At 39.2% G+C, this 22,184-nt stretch overlaps 1 long non-coding RNA gene across 1 annotated transcript; it reads right to left on the bottom strand.

The window, feature by feature from the left end:
* Positions 1 to 6,915: 6,915 nt before the first annotated feature.
* On the bottom strand, positions 6,916 to 8,141 carry LOC309501367. Its single transcript, XR_014206877.1, has 3 exons — positions 8,084 to 8,141; positions 7,717 to 7,770; positions 6,916 to 7,596 (listed from the first exon to the last, which is right to left on the bottom strand). It is a non-coding gene; the product is annotated as an uncharacterized lncRNA (long non-coding RNA).
* Positions 8,142 to 22,184: the final 14,043 nt, after the last annotated feature.

Here is a 22,184-nt window from a genome sequence, read left to right as displayed (position 1 = left end):
TACCCAGCTAACAGGGAACGTTCTCCATCCATCCATCCATCCATCCATCCATACTGTACATCTATACATCTATCTATCATTCTGTCTATCTATCTATCACTCTGTCTGTCCGTCCGTCCGTCCGTCCATCCATCCATCCATACTGTACATCTATACATCTATCTATAGTTCTGTCTATCTATCTATCACTCTGTCCGTCCGTCCGTCCGTCCGTCCGTCCGTCCATCCATCCATCCATCCAACCAACCAACCAACCAACCAACCAACCAACCGACATATTTTAAGATCTATCCGTGCAAGCTGCTCTCAGTTAAAGCAGCTCAAATATGCATTTTAGTCTGGAACTAGGCTTAAGCTTGTCTGTGAAACTTGGGGATAAACTATTAACTTTTGAAACATCTGCTGTAACTTCTGCGCCTTCCGAAACTTTTACAATGAGAGGTTTATCTAAAATGCCTCAAGTTTTCTGTCTTTAGATCTCCATGTGGTGACTCATATGTCCATAATATTCCTTTCATTAAGACAGTGCTGTGTTGTATTATATAAAGGATCTGTGGTTTGGTAGTCTTTTGTTCTGATGAGAAACAAAACTAGTCTTTTAAAATATGTGTTTGCCTTTGATAAGTTTCTTTCCTATGTGTTTACAACTCCGAAAAGGGTATTTGAGTATATCAAGCAATTTAGAACTGGAGAAATGAATGGAATTGAATAGTTAGCATACTTGATGAAAAATAAAACCGGTCCTCCAAAATCTCTGGTCGTCCTTGATTCTTGATTACAGCTCCTGCAAATAAAATGTGATATGAAGTGAGGTTAACATTTGCTTCAAATTCAAGAGACAGAAAAGTAAAATATAATGTTAATTAAATAAGTCAAAAAAGCAAAATAATCATTTACATAAGATTTTTTGGAGTTGAAACAGAATTAATGTGATGAGCACAGAAATATATATATATATATATATATATATATATATATATATATATATGAAAGTACAATTTTATATACAGTACTACCAAACTAAAATGAGATACATTATCAAGATCATGTAGTTGAGTATGTTCTGTAATTGTGAGTGTGTGTTTACCGTAGGCCACTCCTAGTCAAACTCCTGAGTTAGTTGCTCTGCTCTCAGCCTCCTGCCTGAAACCTCATCATGATTTTAATCATCAGTCTGCGACTCCGTAATTATCCATCCCAGCATGCACATGACTGCTAGTGTAGTCTGCTTCGGTACCCAGCGCCGCTAGGAGAAACAGGGCCGCCACTTTGACCTTCACTTCCTGTTTTTTTTGTTTTGTTTTTTTGTTTGTTTTATTCGCTGCTTATTTACTGTGGCTTAAGTGATTACTACACCTCTGGAAATAAGAGAATAGCCCTGATTTATCCAGCCCTGTTTAATCTTGTTTAGTCGTGGATTAGCATGGATTCAGATGATGTAGATTTTCACATAGAATTGAAGATCCCAAGATTACTGTGATAATCGGGCCGATTACTCTCAACAATGCCGGTTTTAACATCTGAGACAACTGATGTTAGTCATGCCTCTATGAAATATACAGTAAATGCTAGAGCTAGGTGATACTTTATATGCACATAATGTGGGGGTAATACATTACCCCCGGTTTCACATCCTAGACTAAACTGCATGTTTGAGCTGTTTTAACAGAAAGCTTAAAATGTGTCAGTTCCATTGTTTAGTCTCAAGATGCACACTAGTAATGTTTTTTTTCTAAGGCACGTTTATAAAAGTTATTTAAAGGTCCTAATTTAACTAAGGCCTAATCCTGGCTTCATCTAAGCCCTGTCTGAAACCAGGCCCATAAGTTTATGAATTCCCAAAGTCTCACTTGTGGACTTTCTGTGTGAGCGTGCCCAGTGTGAATGAAACATTACATTAAATGTGTGTACTCGCTAATGCTCAAAACACGCTATTTTGGTTAAAGTAGGAAAAAAATACTACTTCCCTCTAAATTTGAAGTAAACATATGCAAATCCATAAGTTTTTCTCTAGAGTAGAGAAGATTTCCCCAAAAAATAAAAAAATAATACGGTCACGATTTTATCATAATAATTTAATATTTTAAAATAACATTTTAGTCCTTTCTAATGATTTATAGGAAAAGGGGAGAATCACATAACTAACCTAGCAAATGCATATACAATGGCATATAAAGAGTCTCGTCCTTTCAACGCAAGTTCTTAAACTCAAAACCTGGGTCGAATGAGATTTGAGCTCTCACAGGACTTGATGAAATTTAATTATGATACGTATAATTACTAAAGCAATCTTCTGTGAGGTAGAAATAATCATTTCAGGGGAGAAGTTGGCACTTGCAGGTCGACAATGTAATTTACTGCCGAATACTGCAGAGAGAGAGAGAGAGAGAGAGAGAGAGAGAGAGAAAGAGAGGCCGTTCGGCCATTTTTTTTTTACTGTTGTCTCCTGGGGAATATGGTGGCAGTTGGCACAGCGTGGCCTGTCGTTTGTCATTGAGAAAATAAGTGATTACCGAGAGACAAAGCCAACGCGACAGCTTTCTGATTCCGGTGCCGACACACATGAAATAGTCCTGATTAAAAATCAGCTTGCACTTTACATCAGGTGACGCGAAGAACGAGGCGGCTTTTTGTGCAATGTACGCCAAGCGATCGTTTAGCAGTAAACAAGAGCGTGAGGGATTATCTCAGTTTGTAAACCGCATGAAAAGTGGCCAAATATTTGTCTTCCAGCATATGGATTTTAGCTATTTTAAAAATGAACAAATGAGCTCTCCTTCGACTGTCGAAGCATTATCATCTGTTTATTTGTTTGCCAGTATGCCAGCGCAAACAATAAGGGAGTTTTCATATTGATTACTTTTTAATAGAAAGCCTTGTGCCTTCACCCTCTGCTGAGCGGAAAAACAGATTTGGCATGGCTGAACGTCAAACCAAACCAGGGTGGGAGAGAAGTCGACTATGATGGGCAAGGGATCAAGGTTTCTAATTGGCAGATCTCCCTGTGCGTCGAGGAGGGGGGCCATTGCGCACACAGACCCCCGACTGCTTCTAATCCCACACCGAGCGCGCTCCCACCACGGCTTCCTTTCTGTTTCTTCCAAAAATCAATGAAATATTTTCCCACAGAAAATGAGGTGGAAAATGTGTGCTGCGCAGACGAGGGCCCTCCTCAGCTTAGATAATTAGACCTCAACAAAAGACTCCTTTGTCTTTTCCCCTTTACAAGGAAAGCCGGAGAAGAGCCAAGGTCAGGCGCACACTTCTCGGCTGTCACCCCGCATTGAGACCTCTGCAGTGATGCTCTCCCTTCTCAACTTGCTGACATCATTGCAAAGCTCAAAGATGGACCCGTGAGGTTAGACTGGTCTTGTTCCACACACCCACTGACCCGAGGATAACCTGACCTTTGGCCGCTCAGAACAATTGCACTTTGTCCATCCAGATCCATGCATATGTTGTGTGCTTCCTGACAAGGTTAACCAGCAGGACTTCCTTAGTCAACCATCTTCGCCAGCTGTGTTATGCTGGTAAAAACCAGTCTGAAACAGTATGGAAATTCATGCTGGTCTTTGCAACTGGGCTTCTGTGTTTCCTTCAGGCGGTGGATTTCAGTGACTCTTTAGATCTGCTTGGGGACAAAGCCATCAGCACATCTCTGAACGACACTGAAGAAAAGAAGTAGATCTGTGGGTCTGCTTTAGAACTGCACTCACTGTTAAGAATAATTTGAAATCAGCACAGCTCACTTGTGTCAATAAGAGCTCCGCCCCGCCCACAATCCACGAGTCCTCTTGAGATTTACATGTTACGCTATATGCATGTAGACTATAAGACTTTATTTGAAGACTTCATTTTATCCATCAGGATTTGATATGTATAATGTAGGCAATAACGGACAAGAGGCTGTGCTGTATCGAAGGGTGTTGTTAGGCACGATGCAAAGTGGAGTGCCCGAAAGCCCTTCAGCCGTGACTTATTCACGATACAGCTAGTACCTTATTCTTTTATAAAACGGTTACCACTGAATACAAATAATAAAACCAAAAAAATATGAATCAATGCATTAGTTAGGTTAGTGTATGTATGTAGATATAAAGAGGCTACATTTGAATCTGTAATTGAAAGGGTTAATTGCAGAGAGAAAGAGCAGTGAGCAAGTCTGAACAGCAGTCTAAACTGTAATAGGATATGTCAGCCCTCTGTCCACTGTAAGCTAAATGGGGTTAAAGTACAGCATTCATCAGCTTGCAGCAACTTCTCACAGTTTTTCTTCTCTCAGGCGGTGAGGCAGTCTCCGGCTCATTCCCTCAGATGGCTGCCTCAGAGAACTTAATCCAGACCTGCCAATCAAGTGCTACAGATCTCACCATTTCACTGATTCACTTCCAGACTGTGCTGTTAAACCAGCTGTTAGACGCACCCGAGCCTGAGAGTGCAGCAAAATCTTCAACCTGACACCACGTCCTAACCAGGAATGACCTGGGCTGGGTTTCCCGATAACGCTGTCTCTTAGCACGCTACGAAGATTCTTAAGGTATAACTTAACTAAAGGTATACCATTTTTAGGCGTGTTCCCCGAACTATACCTTAGAAAGCTGCTTAAGATATACCTTCTTATGTGCGACGTTACCAGGTGCTGTCCGTGGCGATGGTGCTGAATTGGTTGATATCTATGGCTCGAGAATCAATTATTCTCTCGTGCAGGGGCTGTTTCACTGCATTTTGTGAGAAAGCTGTGTTCTTTATAAAAGAAGCTCTTCAGAAAGAGTTGAATTTGCATTTATTAGGACTCATGGGATATTATAAAAAATAATCTAAACTATAATAGCCTATAATAGCCTAGCCTACATATTTTAAAATTGTATCATATATTGCTGCCACAATAACCATTTAAAAAATTGTACGTGCTTTCTTCTCTTTCCCATTTTTGTTCGCTGAGGTGGAGCTGCGATGAAATATTGTTATTGTAAATACTTTCCAGCATTTCAGTAATAAAAGTGTACATCTTACATAAGGTGCTCGGTAGTGATCAAAAAGCATTTAAACAGAGAATTTTGAATCTCTTCTTGTAAACTCAGAGATGTGGATTCAGACGGCAATTAAATTCCCACACGACCTGTTTGTCAAAAAACTATTTGGCCAGGGATTTTTACGCGGGTTGGGTGAGAAAAAACACTGACATTATGGATTCGGACAACAATCAAATCACTTACCCCTGTAAATGTTTAAAATACCGTACGAGCCCATGAGAAACAATTAGCGTCCCAATAGGACTTTGAAAGCGCTCCGCGGACGGCACCATCTTTTAGAACTACTATTCGCTGTATCGCTGCCATAGTTTGAGCAAACTCCCCACCACAATCATTCCCTTTAAATAAGACCCGAGCTTTGGTTTGGCGTGCATTTTAGATTTCTTCTAGCTTTTTAGGGTTAGGAGGGACCAATAAATATAATAACCAGATATTATCTTTGAACATGAAGCACTTTTTGAAAAAAATGATGTCCACATATGTGGACACCGGGTCTGTATTCACAGAAAAAAATCAATACACCATTGTGTAACAAAGTGCAAATCTCTTTTATTTACAGCCAGTGCCTGAACATTTTTCGTTGTTACTCTTGTATAACTTCTGAACATACATACATACATCTTCCGCTTATCCGGGGCCGGGTCGCAGGGGCAGCAGTCTAAGCAGAGATGCCCAGACTTCCCTCTCTCTAGACACTTCCTCCAGCTCTTCCGGGGGGACACCGAGGCGTTCCCTGGCCAGCTGGATGACATAGTCCCTCCAGCGTGTCCTAGGTCTTCCCCGGGGTCTCCTCCCAGTGGGACGTGCCCGGAAACACCTTCCCGGAAAGGTGTCCAGGAGGCATCGGGAACCTCAGCTGACCCCTCATGATGTGGAGGAGCAGCGGCTCTACTCTGAGCTCCTCCTGAGTGACCGAGCTTCTCACCCTATCTCTAAGGGATCGCCTAGCCACCCTGTGGAGAAAGCTCATTTTGGCTGCCTGTATCCGGGATCTTATCCTTTCGGTCATGACCCACAGCTCATGACCCACAACTCAGCCCAGGTGAGTTGGATCCGAAAATTTAGCTGGGGCCCCACCCTGGAGCCAGGCCTGGGGTTGGGGATCGTATGAGAGCGCCTGGTGGGCCGGGCCTCCCCCCATGGGGTCCAACCGGGCTCAACCTGAAGAAGCGATGTGGGGCCGCCCTCCCGTGGGCTCACCACCAGTAGGAGGGACTGTAAGGGGCCGGTCCTTAGAGGATCGGGCGGCAGTCGAAGGCGGGGGCCTCGACGACCCGATCCCTGGACCCTGGAGGGGTGCTGGAAAGTGCTCCGACTGGGGACTCCGTCGTTCTACTTGGGGACTTCAACGCCCTTGTGGGCAGCGACAGTGACACCTGGAGGGGCGTGATTGGGAGGAACGGCCCCCCTGATCTGAACCCGAGCTGTGTTCTGTCATTGGACTTCTGTGCTAGTTACAGCTTGTCCATAACGAACACCATGTTCAAGCATAAGGGTGTCCATCAGTGCACGTCCCAGACAGCAACATAGTGTCGGCCCAGATCCGGCCCACATCTGGACCGTATGGAATCCAAATTAACCAGATTTGGGCCAGATCTGGGCTGATACTATGTTGCTGTCTGGGGTGGCACCAGGACACCCTAGGCCAGAGGCCGATGATCGACTTTGTGGTCGTTTCATCTGACCTGCGGCCGTATGTCTTGGACACTCTGGTAAAGAGAGGGGCGGAGCTGTCAACTGATCACCACTTCTGAACATTGATATGGAAAAACAAAATTTATATCAAAATAAAAAAAATATTCAAAAAAAAGTGAGCAAGAGAGTGTGTGTGTGTGTGTGTGTGTGTGTGTGTGTGTGTGTGCGATCGCGAGTGAGCGCAGGGCCGTGCAGAGACCTCTGGAGGGGCAGGTGCTCAAAGTATAAAAGGGGGCACATGGAACAAGGCTTTAAATAGGGCTGTGCTCAAAATATCAATACAGCAATATATCAATATGGATGATTCTGTATCGATACGGCAGCAAATGCATTGATGCAGTTTTGAAAAAGAAACAGAACAGAAAAGACAAATTTTAAGTTTAAAAGTAAAAAAATAAAAAATAATTATGTGTACATATTAATAACTCTGGGATTAGAAACTGAAGTATCTTAAGTTGCCCCAACCTGATGGCTTTTCCTTCTCTGTTCTAGCCTACAGAATAATAAAGAACAACTGTTATAGTAAACTGTGTAGGACAAAATCAACGTGGCCCACGTTTCATCCAGTACAGTATAGTTTTATTTAATGCCATGTCAGCATCTGTGGCTACTTTCATGGCATAAACTGATTTACAAAAATACAAGAGTTACATTTATACAATGAAAATAAAAACAAAGCAAACAGAAAAAAATACAGCAATTAATACTTTACAATATTTTTAACATTAATGTGATACCTGTTTCTGGTAAATTCTTACTAAAGTCCTTAAATGAGTTTGCTGCCTTTGCTGTTGTTGTTGTTACTGCTGCTGCTGCTGCTGCTGATGATGATGATGATGATGATGATACTGCTGGAGTTGATCTGAGACTGTAGACATTAAAACAAACATATAGGAGATATATTAGCTGATTAAACCATTTTTATGTGACCATGACAAGATGTAAAGATAGCTGACAGTGTTTGGAACTGGCTCACTAGCTCACGGACCTGCTGTAAAGCTGACTCTGTCCAGGCTGTTAGGGGAGATGTTCACAGATGCTGCTGCACACAAAACATAAGATACTGGTAAGCCTTACCAGTGTAGTGATCATTTTTAAGGCACTCTACGTTTTTTAAATAAATATTGTAATAATAATAATAATAGTTTAAAGTACAAATAACATAAAAAGACCAGACCCCTCGACACCCGTGAAACTTTTCTCCCTAAACAGCAAGCTAACGTAACTTCTACAGCCTACACACAGACAGCAATGTAAACAACATTTCTGCATGCTCTTTACGTCGTTCTTGTAAAATAACAATAATAAGTAAACAAACATCATAAGCACTTCGCTAAAAATGAAACACCACTTACCAGCAGCCGCAGAGTTGAAGATATCCTGTGGTAGTGCGCGTAGCCGCGCGAATTTTAAAAATGCGCGTGCACTGCAGCGAGAGGAATCGTCCCGGTTGAGTTCGTCAGGTGAAAGGTCATCATGTGGGTCATTTTATTTACGGCTAAATTATTATTCATTAATTTTACTAATACTTAGATTGGGCAGGCATCCACAAAAGGGCCTTTAATTACAAAAAAAGGAGAGGAAATTTTGCCTTGACAAAAGGGCACTTTGGGCACCAAGGGGCAAAAGGGCAGGTGCTCGAGCACCCAACCCAACGCCCCCCCCCCCCCCCCCCCCCCCCTCTGCACGTGCCTGAGCAAGTGTGTGTGTGTGTGTGATCGGGAGTGAGCAAGAGAGAGTGAGTGTGTGTGTGTGTGTGTGTGTGTGTGTGTGTGTGTCAATGTGCGTCACGAAGCTCAGTGCAACTACAAATTTAATTTTTTTTGCTAGCATTCTTATACAGTTTCATCGAAGTTAAGTCCCATTGTCCACATATGTGGACATCAAGTTTAGCAGCCTAGTAAATCTTTCCTGTTACAAAAGTTTGTCAAATGTGCATGCCATTTTAATCATACAACACTATTATGCATAACTTAACAAGAATCAACAATGAAATGTTATTACATTTTTTACCTTGTGGACGTTTTGGTCTGATGTGCCTGCGTGACATTTCGCCTGTGTTCTCCGCCATCTTGACATTATTTATGTTACATTTTTTTCTCTCCTGACACCACCAGATGGCAGTATAAGTGTCCTCGTTTGTGAAAAACATGTTCCAGTTACACAGAATTAAGTATTATGCCGCACACATCCAAAAATGTGATGTCCACGTATGTGGACACGGGGTCGTAGGAGGTTAAGCCTTTAATGGTTCGCCAGCGGATGTACCTTTGGATAATATAATTAAAAATCGAACAACAATCCGTATAATAAAAAAAAAATTCTTTGCATGAAAACACTTGAATTAGACTAATTGAACACTGTCTGTGTGTATTAGAACTTAAGAATTATATTCGTATACACCTGCAACAGTGATAAGGTAAAGCTAAGAGTGGTCCAGACCAACCTTCCGAACGTATGACTTACAGAAGGTATACTTAACTAAGAACGTTTCAGGAAACACGTATTAACGATAAGGTTAAACCCAGCCCTGGTCTTTCCCCTTCAGTAATCAGAGTTCTTGTCCTAATACCCACAGAGAAATCTGTTAGCATTACCACTCATTTCATTCTACTTTAACACAATGAAATATTTTCTAATTAATAAACGTTGATTTGGCCGTAGGCACAAGACCGCAGGTAATCACAGCGTACTGATATACAGCCATATCGCACAGCTACGAGTGTGATATTGCGTTTATACAACGGCTCAAATGAGTAAATAAAGAATAACCAACAACAGAGTGTCTTTAAAAACACTCTTTTGTGCAGAACTACTTCCTTCCGCCACAGAAACAAATCTCAAGTTGACAGTTTGACAGTTGAGCTCAAGCCTCCGTTACTAATTCTAAAACGTCACTTTAGAACTAGTAACGGAGGAACGTTGAGTCGCTTCATTGAAGATTATTGTATTATGCAGTGTAGAGCATTATGGTATTATGAGAGAGAGATAGACTAAACGACTGTATTACCTGCATCTGATATAGCATTCATTCTTCAGGTCAATGTCCATAACATTATATCCATTAAATAAAAAAGTTAGTATGAATGTCTACTGAGAAAAGCAATATCTTTGTCTTTGTCCTTTTAAAAGAATGACAGTGCTAAAACAACCTTTTTACAACCAGTCACTCATAAAGACAGTATTTGGCCCCCTCTAAAGGCCAATTTATACTTCTGCGTCGGGTGCGCGTAGAAGGTACGGCGTAGCATACGCATTGACGTGTACCATACGTCGTACCCTTCGCCGTACCCTGACGCGCACCTCCTCAAAAATGTAACTACGCGTCGCGGCGACGCGGACCGCAAGATCTGTGATTGGTCGGCTGGATAGCATCGCGTTTCCTCCTACGCATTTCCGGAATGATCTTCTGCACTCTGCACCGCCCGCCCGCCATTTTTAAATTCCGAAGATCAGTGAAGAGCCATGGAAATAGACCAAGTGACCGAGAGATTGCTTGAAGAAGTGCGGAAATACAGCCATCTGTATGACTCCTTCAGTCGCCATTGCTCGTAGAAACCTAAACTCAAAACAGCCGCGAGGAATGTAAACACAGTGGAACTGGAACATTAAAACCCTCCCGCGCCAACTAGCGTTTCGGCGGTGTAACTGCAGAGCAACACAGACATTCGCAGAAGTATAAATGCTCACGACGGCGTCGCCTACGTGCGTATCCTACGACGTACACTACGGCGTACACTCAACGCAGAAGTATAAATTGGCCTTAACGGTGTATTAATGTAACTGTCACTGAAGTTGACTATTAAAATCACCAACAGACCCTTTGAAACTTAATTTTCACCTTAACCAAAATCGATTTGCTCTGGAACAAGTAATAGATTAATAAGACCAAAGATTGCCATTTTGATAAACCCCAAATTAATTATATCTCATGTTCTCTTCGGGTGCTGAACGGCCGCTGACGGCCTGGAGCTCGCATCGGCGAAAGCGTCTCTAAACCATAGGTCTAAACAGATTGTAAAATAGGTGTTATGATTATATATTAGTCACATATTTGATGTCTAAATAACTACATTCTCACATAAAAAACTCTTAAAACTACATTTTGTAACACAACAGTAGTATTTAAAAAAAAAACATATATGGTGGATTTGCTCGACCTCCATGACAGCCAATCAGATTCGAGAACCAGAAAGAACTGTTGTATATATATATATGTATGTGTATGTGTATGTGTGTGTGTATGTGTATGTATGTGTGTGTTATTAGATTTAAAGGAACATACTAACTGCCAAAGGTGAAACATTAAACGTGCCTGACAAAATGTAATAAACCCGTTTACAGTGTTATTATTTGATGATTGATGCTCTTCCATCTCTTCTCTGACTGGCTCTTTCAGACTGGGTACTGTGAGAGAGTTTTAGGGACAGGGGGTGGGGGGTTTGAGTGTCTCTCGGGGGACACAAGCTCTTTGACTCGCCTGCTGATCCAAAACAGAGGCACCGAGCTCCTGTTTGTGTGATGGCTTTTGACAGGCGGGTGTCCATGGTTTATTATTCTGCTCTTCTTCTTCTCCCACACATGTCTGTGTCTCAGTGGAGGGAAGGAAGAGGTTGTCACAGAAGGGACTGCTGTCTCCGCTCTCGCAGCCTGATTGTTTTTCCCCTGGAAAAATGTGACCAGCTGCAGAGCGTTATGAAGAAAGACAATTAAACAAATGACACAGGAGAGCTATGTTCAGTTATTCCTCTTGAACTATCTGTGCCTTCCTGTAAAACACAGTGTGGGGTTGTTATAGTCCATAGTTACTAGAGAAGAGTTACTCAGCAAGGACACATTTAATTGATCAAAAATGACATTAAAAGTTCAAAAATAAATCAAAAGTTATTTAAAAAAATATTTCACTGTTTCCACAAAAACATTAAGCAGCACAACTGTTTTCAACACTGATAAACATAAGAAATGTTTCTTGAGCAGCAAATTAGCATATAAGAATGATTTCTGAAGGATCACGTGACACTCACACTGGAGTAATGATGCTGAAAATTCAGCTTATTTTAAATTATAATATTATTTCACAATATTACTGTTTGTTCTGTATTACGAGGTGGCTAATTCATTCGACTTCACTCGTACAAATTCGTAAGATTTTGCTAAATCGTACATATTTTACGAGTTGCCCAATTTGTATGAATTCGTATGAATGACCTACACCTGACCCCGCCCCTAAACCTATCCATCACGTGGATTTAGACAAATCGTACGAATTAGCCACCTTTTACTCACTCGTATGAATTCATGTGAATTGGTCTTGAAGTAGCGTTGGCTAAAACAGCTAAAATATTCTTTAAAATATCCTTGATTGTGTTCCAAAGAAAAATGAAAGTCATACAGGTTTGGAAGAGGATGAGTAAATGATGTCAGAATTTTTTTTTTTGGGTGAGTTATTCTTTTATCTTAGCGATACTACATTGACATCAGCTGTGAGCATTCTGCAAACCTCTCATGCACTACCCATGAGGAGCATAATTTGTGTGGCGTATGAATTATTTCCCTTGAAGCGCATTTCAAAACTGCCTTAGAAGGAAGCTGCCTATGAGTATGAGCTCACCAGGCTTGGAGCAGAGCCTTTGAATGTGAGCTCAGGAAGCAATGGAGACAGACAGGAAGCCAGCACAGCACTGGACTCCAATTTTTGATGATTACTTCAGCTCAACAGTTCTATGTTGATATATAGGAATGTCCCAAACCCTTAAAAACCTGCCTCTTTCCAACTCTCTCTCTATTTCTCCCTCTGGGCCTTCATTAGAACTGATGAAAGACATGCTCCATTTCAGCCGAAGAGTCAGCGTTCTCCACAACCGCATTCAGTTTCTGTTCTGTTTCTATGCTTCAGAAGAGATCATGAATTTTTAATTTGCCCAAAGGGCCCTTTCTGATCTTTCTGAGTCTCAGGTCTGTGACGTTTCACAAATGAGGGACTCTTCTCTCCTCTCTGTCCCTTTACTCCTCTTCGGGTTGTGTCAAGGATTTTAATACCCCTCCAACTGAATAAAGACAGTCTCACACCTGAAAAAAAAAATGCCGTGACAAGGAGCTTCGAGGAAAATGTCAGTCGTATAAAGCACTAAAGAAAATGATCTACTCTGGCAGGGTTGGCACAGAGTATTAAGTGCACTTATTAACTGTGTTGGGAGCATTACTTTTAAAAGTAACTCATAAAAAGTAACTCATTATGTTGTATTTTTCATAGAAAGTAAGTTGCATTACTTTTTCACGTTTTTACTCTCTCAGACTCTCTCTCCTCCAGAGCAGAAGCACTTTGCCTCGGTCCGAATGCAATGATACGAAGTCCTACCTGTCTGTCGACATATGTATTTGCATACCTCTGTGTACCCTGCTCGCGCAGACATCACACGTCATCAACGGGTTTCATGTTAGAGTTAGACAGACGTCAGTCACTGAGCACCACAACTGAAACAGCAGCCACCTTTTACAGTTCCTCCTGAACCAAAACAACCAGCTTATGCTGCATTCACTCCAGTAACTACTGTAAATTAAGAGATGGCAACCTGCTGACTCACGTCCTCAGAATGCGTATCAATGGCAACACTATCAATGGTGAAATGAATCTGCAGCAGTCAGGTGGTACAGGTCAGCGCTCTCTAAGTTGTTTACGTTCATTATTATTGTAATGTTATGTGTTTTGAGACGTGAGGTAGTTTAATGCTGTCTCTCATGACACTTTGTAGACTCTGCTTTGGATGTTGTGTCCATGTGTTTTAGAGGAGGCGTGGCTTTGGACAGCGTACTAAAGGAAGGGTGGGATCTTATGCATTCAAAGCTAACTTGCTATTGCTAGCCACTCCAGAATTGCTATGACCCAGAATCTGCCCATCTAAATGTATGGCCAGGAGCTGCTACTGCTTTAGTACTACATTACCAGCATGTGTAACAACTACTACAGTGTTTGCACACCTAAATAAAATATAAATACATTGTTTCTAAATACAAGGTTTTCTGTTGCATTTGACATTAAAGTCCCCCTGTGGTGAAAATCATTCTTTTAATGTTGTTTATATGTCTATGTGGTGTTTTTAATATGCTTTAAGACAAATCATGTGCAAATAAGTCAACAACATTGCTGAGTAATTTCTCCTTAAAACTGCAGTGAACCAAAGACAGTCTCAAAATCGCGATTTGAAATCACTGGTGTTTCTGATGTCACAAACTACCCTTGTAACCAATCACGTAAACGTGTGATCGTCCATTAGCCCCGTCAGGCGGAACCACGTATACTAAATGAGGCAAAGGTGTAGAGTTACATTCAAGCTATTTTAAGTCATGAAGACATTTCATTTTGGTGATCAAAGATGAGTTTTAAGGGATAAACTTATTGACCACTGGAGGACTTTAAAGAAATAAAATAAATACTGTACTTATTTGAAAAAGTAACTTGGATGGATTGCTTTACTTGCATTACTTGGGGGAAAAAGTAATCTGATTACATAACACACTTTCCCCCAACACTGGCTATATTTACATGCACCCATAAAATCAGATTGAGGGCTCATTTAGACTGAAAAGCCTTCATGTAAATACCTCAATCAATCCGACTGAGTTTGATTTTAATACAATTTTGATTGAAAGGGGTGGTGTAGACCTAAAAAATAAATAGAAAAAAAATCTAAAAAGGAACAATAAAAAATAGGCATGCAAATGCTTGAATAAAAAAAAATAAAATAAAAAAAACATCAAATCAGGTTAAAAAATGCCTTGTGCACAGTGCCATGATGCGGATGTTTACATTATGTTTTAAGTCATACGAATGTGAGTTAATTAGTCACTGTGCAAGTATGCATGCACTAAAGTTTTGTTTGAAATACATTTAATGCGCATGTAAGTGACTATGTGAATCAGATTGTAACGTTTGAATTCATTCCATTGATGAAAATTAGTGCATGTAAACATACCTACTGCTTATTAAAAATGCATCTCTTATTTAACTGATTCTGTAATTGTCTGTGGTTTTCTGGTGTCTTCCATTTTAAAATACTTCTTCACAGATAAGAGGATTGTGAGGAAAGGAAATATCAAGGGGAATGTGGTGGGAGAGTTTGATGTTGGAGAAAAAAAATAAATAAATATATATATATATTGTAAACCGTCAACAAACAACAAAGAACAACGCAAAGGCTAGAGCAGTGTGTTAGCTTTGGTAGCCTCTGAAAGACTGAGTCTGAACTCTCATAGGAGCACATGCATCGCTGAACCCACACCTGGGCTGCCTCAAACTCTTGACCCTGCCAAGCACACAACTGTCGATCAACACACACAGACAGAGAGAGACAGGACACAAGCAGTGAGCTTTTCACAGCAGATGAAAGTCAACAGATATGAGAATATCTCTTCATCCCTGAGTTTTGGGTAATCATGATTCTGAGATTTACTCTGATCCTTCTTTCTCCCATCACAGGACCATCACGTTTGACCCTGCCTCGGCCCAGCGCTGCACAGATGACATGGATGACAATCTAAGCCTCTTCTCAGCCAGGTCATGACCCGAGGGCACAAACCCACACCTGTGTCATAGACAGGTGCGCTGCCTCATGACTGTCAAGAGTCAAACCAGTAAGTTCCAGAAAACTTAGACAATGAGTTTGTGGATGTCATAGGTAAAGGTGAAATATATACATTATATAGAAATAAATACTGGGTGTGTGTGTGTGTATATATATATGAAGAGTTCAGATGCAAAAACCTCTAAGTGCCATCTGAGATTTTCTTCTATAATGTTCATTTTTATCAAGCTTGTATATTTAAGTTCAGTAATTTCACTTAAATGGCCATGAAAATTATCTATTAATTGCCATTTAAGTAAAATTACTGAACTTAAATATACAAGCTTGATAAAAATGAACATTCTAGAAGAAAATCTCAGATGGCACTTAGAGGTTTTTGCATCTGAACTCTTCATATATATATATATATATATATATATATATATACAATAAAATCCTGAACGGCATGCCATATACATAATATAATATTATAAATGTGTATATATATATATATATATACAATAAAATCCTGAACGGCATGCCATATACATAATATAATATTATAAATGTGTGTATATATATATATATATATATATATATATATATATATATATATATATATATATATATACAGTTAACACATTTATGATATTATATTATGTATATGGCATGCCGTTCAGGATTTTATTGTATTTATAATATGAAGTTTGAATATATGGAATGAAACTCTGAATATATGGAAAGAAACTCTGAATATAATAAATATTATAATATTAATAAATTATAAATATTATATATAGTATAAATATTATTTATTATAAATATTTTTACTGTCACTTTTGATCAATTTAATTGTATCCTTGCTGAACAAAAGTATTAATTTATTTTTTGTGTACAGTTGGGGGTGGTCATCATAACACAATGCAACTGAATAAATATTTGTAATTATTTTATTATTTAAATAAATAAATATTTGTTTCCCTAAACATGTTTACCATCTCATTACCCAAACAGCTTAATTAAGATCAAGTTTTAGATTTGTGTTAGCTTAGTTTGGTGTAAAGCAACCTATTACCTAGGACAGCTACAGTAAAAAGACAGCTACAGGTCAGTTTAAAATGTAAACAGAACATTAAAGATGCTTTCAAGCAGATCAAGCCATTACACAGAGTCAGTTTCTCTGCTCTGCCTTTAAAAACAAAATGCCAAGTCATTAGCTTTGGGAAAACTGCACATTAAACTTTAAAGAGCTTTCGATGAATTTAAGTGTGTGTGCATTTCTTAAACCTCTTGGTTAGAGCAACTGTCCGTCAGGTCAACAATTGATTGATTTGGACATTTATACCCTAAGCAAATGGTTTGTTATTAAAGTCTTGTGGACAATGATTTGGACTTTAAACTTTCTTCTAAATGGCAATTACCAAAACAGTCACATCAGGCCTTTTTGCACAGTAGGATGTACAACATGATCCTGGATCAACGTCTTTCAGACAGGAATGTTGTTCCTGGATCAACAAAATATGTTGTCACCGTGATTTTTCCAAGTAAGACATGTTCGTGGATAAATATATTTTGTAGATCCTCGAACAACATTCCTGTCTGAAAATGTAGTTCTAACCCTATCCCTACGCCTAAACCTAACCCCATCCATAACTTATGCCTCAAATCAAAGGGAAATGATGGTGAATAACACTGATGTAGAAGCATCTAAACCTGGCTGTAAGTCTAAACTTGACATAAACTGTGAAAACGTGTCCCTCAAATCTGATTGGTTGATTGGAATGTTGTTCCAGGATCAACAAAGGTGTTGATCCAGGAACATGTTGTACTTGGTTAAATCATGTTCACTGTAGTATGTGTATGAAAAGCCATCCATGCTCTGACTAAAAATACATATTTACATTCAACTTCAACTTTCAACTTTTATTTATTTATATAGCACAACGTTGTTGCCCAAAGTGCTTCACAGTTATAATTAAACATACATAAAACATTCATGCCTAGCAAATGAAGGCATGACTTCACACTGTATAGTGAGATCAGTATAGAAGAGAGAGAAAAAACAAAAAACAAAAGATGAGCTCTCAGATGAGCATCTCCTGCCTCAGCATGTTGCCTATGGCCCATATGCAGCTGCGGTAGTGATAGTATTTGGTACAGATTATTCGGGGGATTATCTGATGGCTTTACAGATGGCTCAAATGCCGTGTGGCTCTGCATATTGACGACATATTAGTAAAATAAATAAAAATGATGTGCCATTGAAGCTGCATGTGGTGTGTGGAGTGGTAACAACTTGCCGTCCAGCAGCGCTTTGTTGAAGTTGCGATAATCCACCCATGCAGAATTTTAACAAGCCACTTTTAACAAACACAAGCTGTTTACTCTCCGTCAAGTCAAAAGAGGCGTGTTTAATATTTACTTTGGCTTAATTAGAGGAAACGGGGTAAGGATGGATATAACTCTCAAAGCGAGCCAGTGCTGAACTCTATCCGTTATATTTGCCGTCATCCATCAAAGGGATCTGTTAAGACAGGCTCAATATGAAAACAGGATGTGGATATCAGAGCACCGGCGTGTGTGATGAAAGACATCAGTCAGCAGGGACGACAGACGTGTCACACATCAAACTAAGGTGTCAGTTTTATGAGGGGGTGTTTATACTTTTGAAGTCACATACATACAATCGATCTCTTGCATAGGTCGCCAAAGGCAATGCGAATCAAATGAGCCGGTGAGCAAAACATGGCTGATATTTATCAATCACAGTCTGCAGCATGTAGGTGTAGTGTCATAAGCAAAGAATTAAACACATACTGTACATGCCCAGTTTTAATGTAGAAACTCCCAAACCTGACAAGGGAATACATAAAATACATTTTATAATGCAGTGCTTTACAAAGAGGGGGCTGAAAGGTTACAGAGGGACACATCAAATTTCAGAAATGTTTAGGTTATTTTACATTTTGATTGTATTATTTATTTATTATTATTTTTACAATTACCTTTACATAATGTTTCAGTCTGCTTATACGGAACAAGCGTGCCGCACAAGCCCTGAAAAGTGAAGCCAAAACGTCTCGATCGCCCCCCGGTGACTGGTCCTAGTATAGGTCATAAGCCCCGCCTCCCCGTGTTATTCAACGGTACGTGAGATCAACTAAACAATTAAATTACACTTCAAATATCTTTTTTCCAAAGGTGGTTTCTTTCATTTGCTGTCGTTTTTATCACGCTGATGTAAGTTCAAGTGTCTGTTTCAAAAATAAGTTGGTTTTTAGTTAGTTACGTGATGCGGTGGTGTAACGTCATGATTGACAGCTGTGATTGTCAGGTTCTCTGAGCGAAGTAGTCACTGAAGCACCAACGGACATTTTTTCGGGATCTTCGGAGGACTGAGGAGATTGTGTTTACTTTATTTGAACAAGCCTCTTGTCGTACTGCAATACATTTTTAAAAAAGTGTGCAGAATGCGTTCTCCCTGAGTGCATTCTGCGAGAGTGAGGGCGGAGCGTTGATTTCGCGGCTTTACTTCCTGCTCACTACTGCGCAGGTCTGGTCCCGAGATCGCTACTGTGCAGACTCAAGTTCCAATATGTCAGCGCCATATCGGGACTCTGGCGGCTTCAGTTCTCACCAATGGAAGAGAGCGAAGGGGCGTCGTCCATCTTTTTTTACAGTCTATGATACGGAATGGTTGAAATTATGAGATTAATCATGATTATTTTATTTTGACAGTCAAAACAGTAAAACAAATATGCAAACAGTTTTGTTTAGCGTTTACCTTTAGATTCCCTTTAAAATCCAGATAATTCTGTCTTTATCGACAAAGAAATTGTAAAAGCCAGTTATACAGATTTTTTTTTTTTCTTAAAGTCTCAAAAATTATTTTTATTTTTTAAATAGGTATTTGATTTTTTGCTCTTCTAAGGTGGTCCACCATCTCTAACTGTCTATTCAATATTTACCAGGTTGAAATTAGATTTGTCAGCTGACCATCCATCTGATCATGCTTTTATACAAATTTAGACCAGCTAATGACCAGGAATCAACCATGTATTGGTAGTGTTTTGTATTACTCAGCATTGCTTCATTTGCAATTCACTTTCCTCTCTAGAATAACTATTGCTTGCGACCTCTGGATGACCTCAATGCAAAACCGGGGTGAAATTTAGCGTTCTAATAGGGCTCTATTTTTACTGAGTAAACGTGAAACCAAGAGAAAGAGGGAAACTCCTAAATGTTTATGAGGCAGATCAATCTAAGATCCTGCTCTCTGATTGGATGAGACAGCCCTGATGGATGAGAGGAGTCAGTATGGTAATTCTCATCTTGTTTAGCTAACACAGTTCCATAGTAACTGAGTGCTTTTAAAATACCACAAAGGGTTGATGGATGGATAGATATTTGTTTACATGCTCTATGTTCATATTCTTTATTTTATGGTTGATGGTGTTTTGTGGTTTATTTGTTTAATTAAAAGGAGGGGGAGGAGTTGCATGTATGCTTCTGTACTTCTGATGTTTCATAAAACTTCGAAAGATGTTGATTTTGTGGTGAGTCAGCGGAGAACTTTGATCAAGGATAGGGGCGTAACAGCTCGTTTAAGCGCTCATATGAAACAGAACTCAATAAGCAAAAGTAATATCAGAAGTTTCAGTGACATAATCACACTTCTGTTGGATGAAAACTCCTCCACCCCCTCCGAGGCACATGAAAACAGAAACTCATTTCTGTTTGACTGAAGTCTGTTCTCGCAGAGGGAAATATCAGTCTACATATGAGGGCAGATGTCCCTTTCTTGCTGTCAAGCTGCTGCCTGTTTTGTTCTGATGTAAATGAGTCAACACTCCTAAACTCAAATATTTCCTGATCAACAGCCAAATCTCACACACATCTCTCTCTCTTTCTGACTTTATTTCTCTGTTCCTCACTTGTTCTCTCTGTTTTTCCAGAATCAAGTATGCAAGCACAGAATGCTTGACTAATAAAACATACACTACTGTTCAAAAGTTTAGGATCGGTGAGATTTATTAATGCTTTTGAAAGAAGTCTCTTATGTTTACCAAGGCTGCATTTATTTGATCAAAAATACAGTAAAAAGTGAAATAGTAAAACATTATTACAATTAAAATGTTTTCTTTTTTAATACATTTTAAAATGTAATTTATTCCTGTGATTCAAAGCTGAATTTATTCCAGTCTTTAGTGTCACATGATCCTTCAGAAATCATTCTATGCTGATTTTATGCTCAAGAAACATTTCTTCTAATTATATTTAATATTAGTTTTGTGGAAAAAATTAAATAAAAAATTCCCCAGGATTCTTTGATGAATAGAATGTTAAAAAGAGAATAGAATATTATAACTTAATATGTTTTGCTGAAACTCTTGATTTCACTAATTCATAAAAAAAGTACTTTTGAACAGTATTGTATAAAGCTAGCTAAGAGGTGTAATTTAGTTGTGGCTACCATTAACAGAATTGCAAACTGGCTGAATTTAAAACAGCATACTACTCATATTTGTAACATATCTTTATATTTCAGAAATAGTAAGAGTACTAAGTATGCTATTCTGAAATGTAGCCAGTAATTGTTTTTAAACAGGTTGCCTGAATGAAGGGCCTGTCTGCCATTGGTCAGAAAACCAGATCCTGCCTCAAACTCACACCATTGGTTGAGCCAATGTTACATTGTCGGGATACTCAAACCAGTTTTTTAAGGCACTTTATGGCATGGAGAGCTGCAGTGATGATGTATTTTTGTAGGCCAACCCAGAAGTTAGCATCAAGATTTTTCCATTAGCTTTTGAATTATTGCAGAGATTAAAAAAAGCTCAGTGACTAAAGTTTCTGATTCTTACATGTCTCGTTCATCATAATAATCTTCACAAATGAACACAACTGTTATGAAGCCTAAATATGTGGACTATAAAGTAACTTCAATGTCACCATCGCTAAGCTTCCAATAACTCATTCAGTGTTTATAAAAAAATTTAATAAAAACATTTTCCCTGAATGTTTGAGTTAGAATATTTTGCAAGAACATGAGTATAAACACAACAAGGCTGTGAAAGCAGACTAGTGTGTAGATGAGTTTACCTATGTCCTCAACAACCTCTGTTGTCCCCTTTAGCCACTTGTTAGCAACCACCTTTTTGTGGTAAAGTAAAAGCTTTAAAAAGGAGGTATTATTGATGAATTTATGTCATAGAATGAAAATATCTTGAGCATGTGTTAACCACAGGCCTTATTTCAGGCGTTTAACCAAAAACCCATTCAAAAATCCCATTGACGATGGAACCAGAAGTGCTAAAATGCTAATCTACAGATTTTGGCCTACACAAAAAATGTCATCCCTGCAGCATTCTATTAAATGTTTCTGTAATGTAATGGGGTGGCGACTAACCTCAAGGTGTCAATAGAGTTACCTTCAAATGTCTGTGCCAATAACAATAATAATTAAAGCTGCAAGCAGCATTTAGCGGGGTTCAAGCATTTAGGGTCTTTAAGCACATAAGGCAGTTTAGTGAGTTGTCTGAGTTTTTGTTTAGGATTTACAGGCTTTTGAGTGTTTTTTGCCATACCCATTTTCTAAATGATCCTGTTATGGCTACCCAATGGGTAAAGTTAAAGTTTTTTATATAATTAATAATCTAAAGCTTCCAGAGAATTGTACTGCACTGGTATATTTCCGATCGGGCGAAAAACCTAGGACTAGTTCGCAAAAGTAGGTTTTTAACATAATCGCAAGTATTTAATGAACAAATTGATTGACAGCAGTAGTTCTTGAGGCAAAGTTGTTCTGTATGAGGAGATCTATCAAATGATATGCATCACGTGATTACATAGCCGTAAAACCTGTTAGCGTAAACTAGTGGCTGATTTTTCAAAA

The sequence above is a fragment of the Leuciscus leuciscus genome, assembly GCF_965113295.1.
Source record: "Leuciscus leuciscus genome assembly, chromosome: 6".
NCBI classification, from domain to species: domain Eukaryota; kingdom Metazoa; phylum Chordata; class Actinopteri; order Cypriniformes; family Leuciscidae; genus Leuciscus; species Leuciscus leuciscus.
The sequence above is the reverse complement of the archived record's forward strand: the minus strand, read 5'-3'. Positions and strand labels throughout refer to the sequence as shown.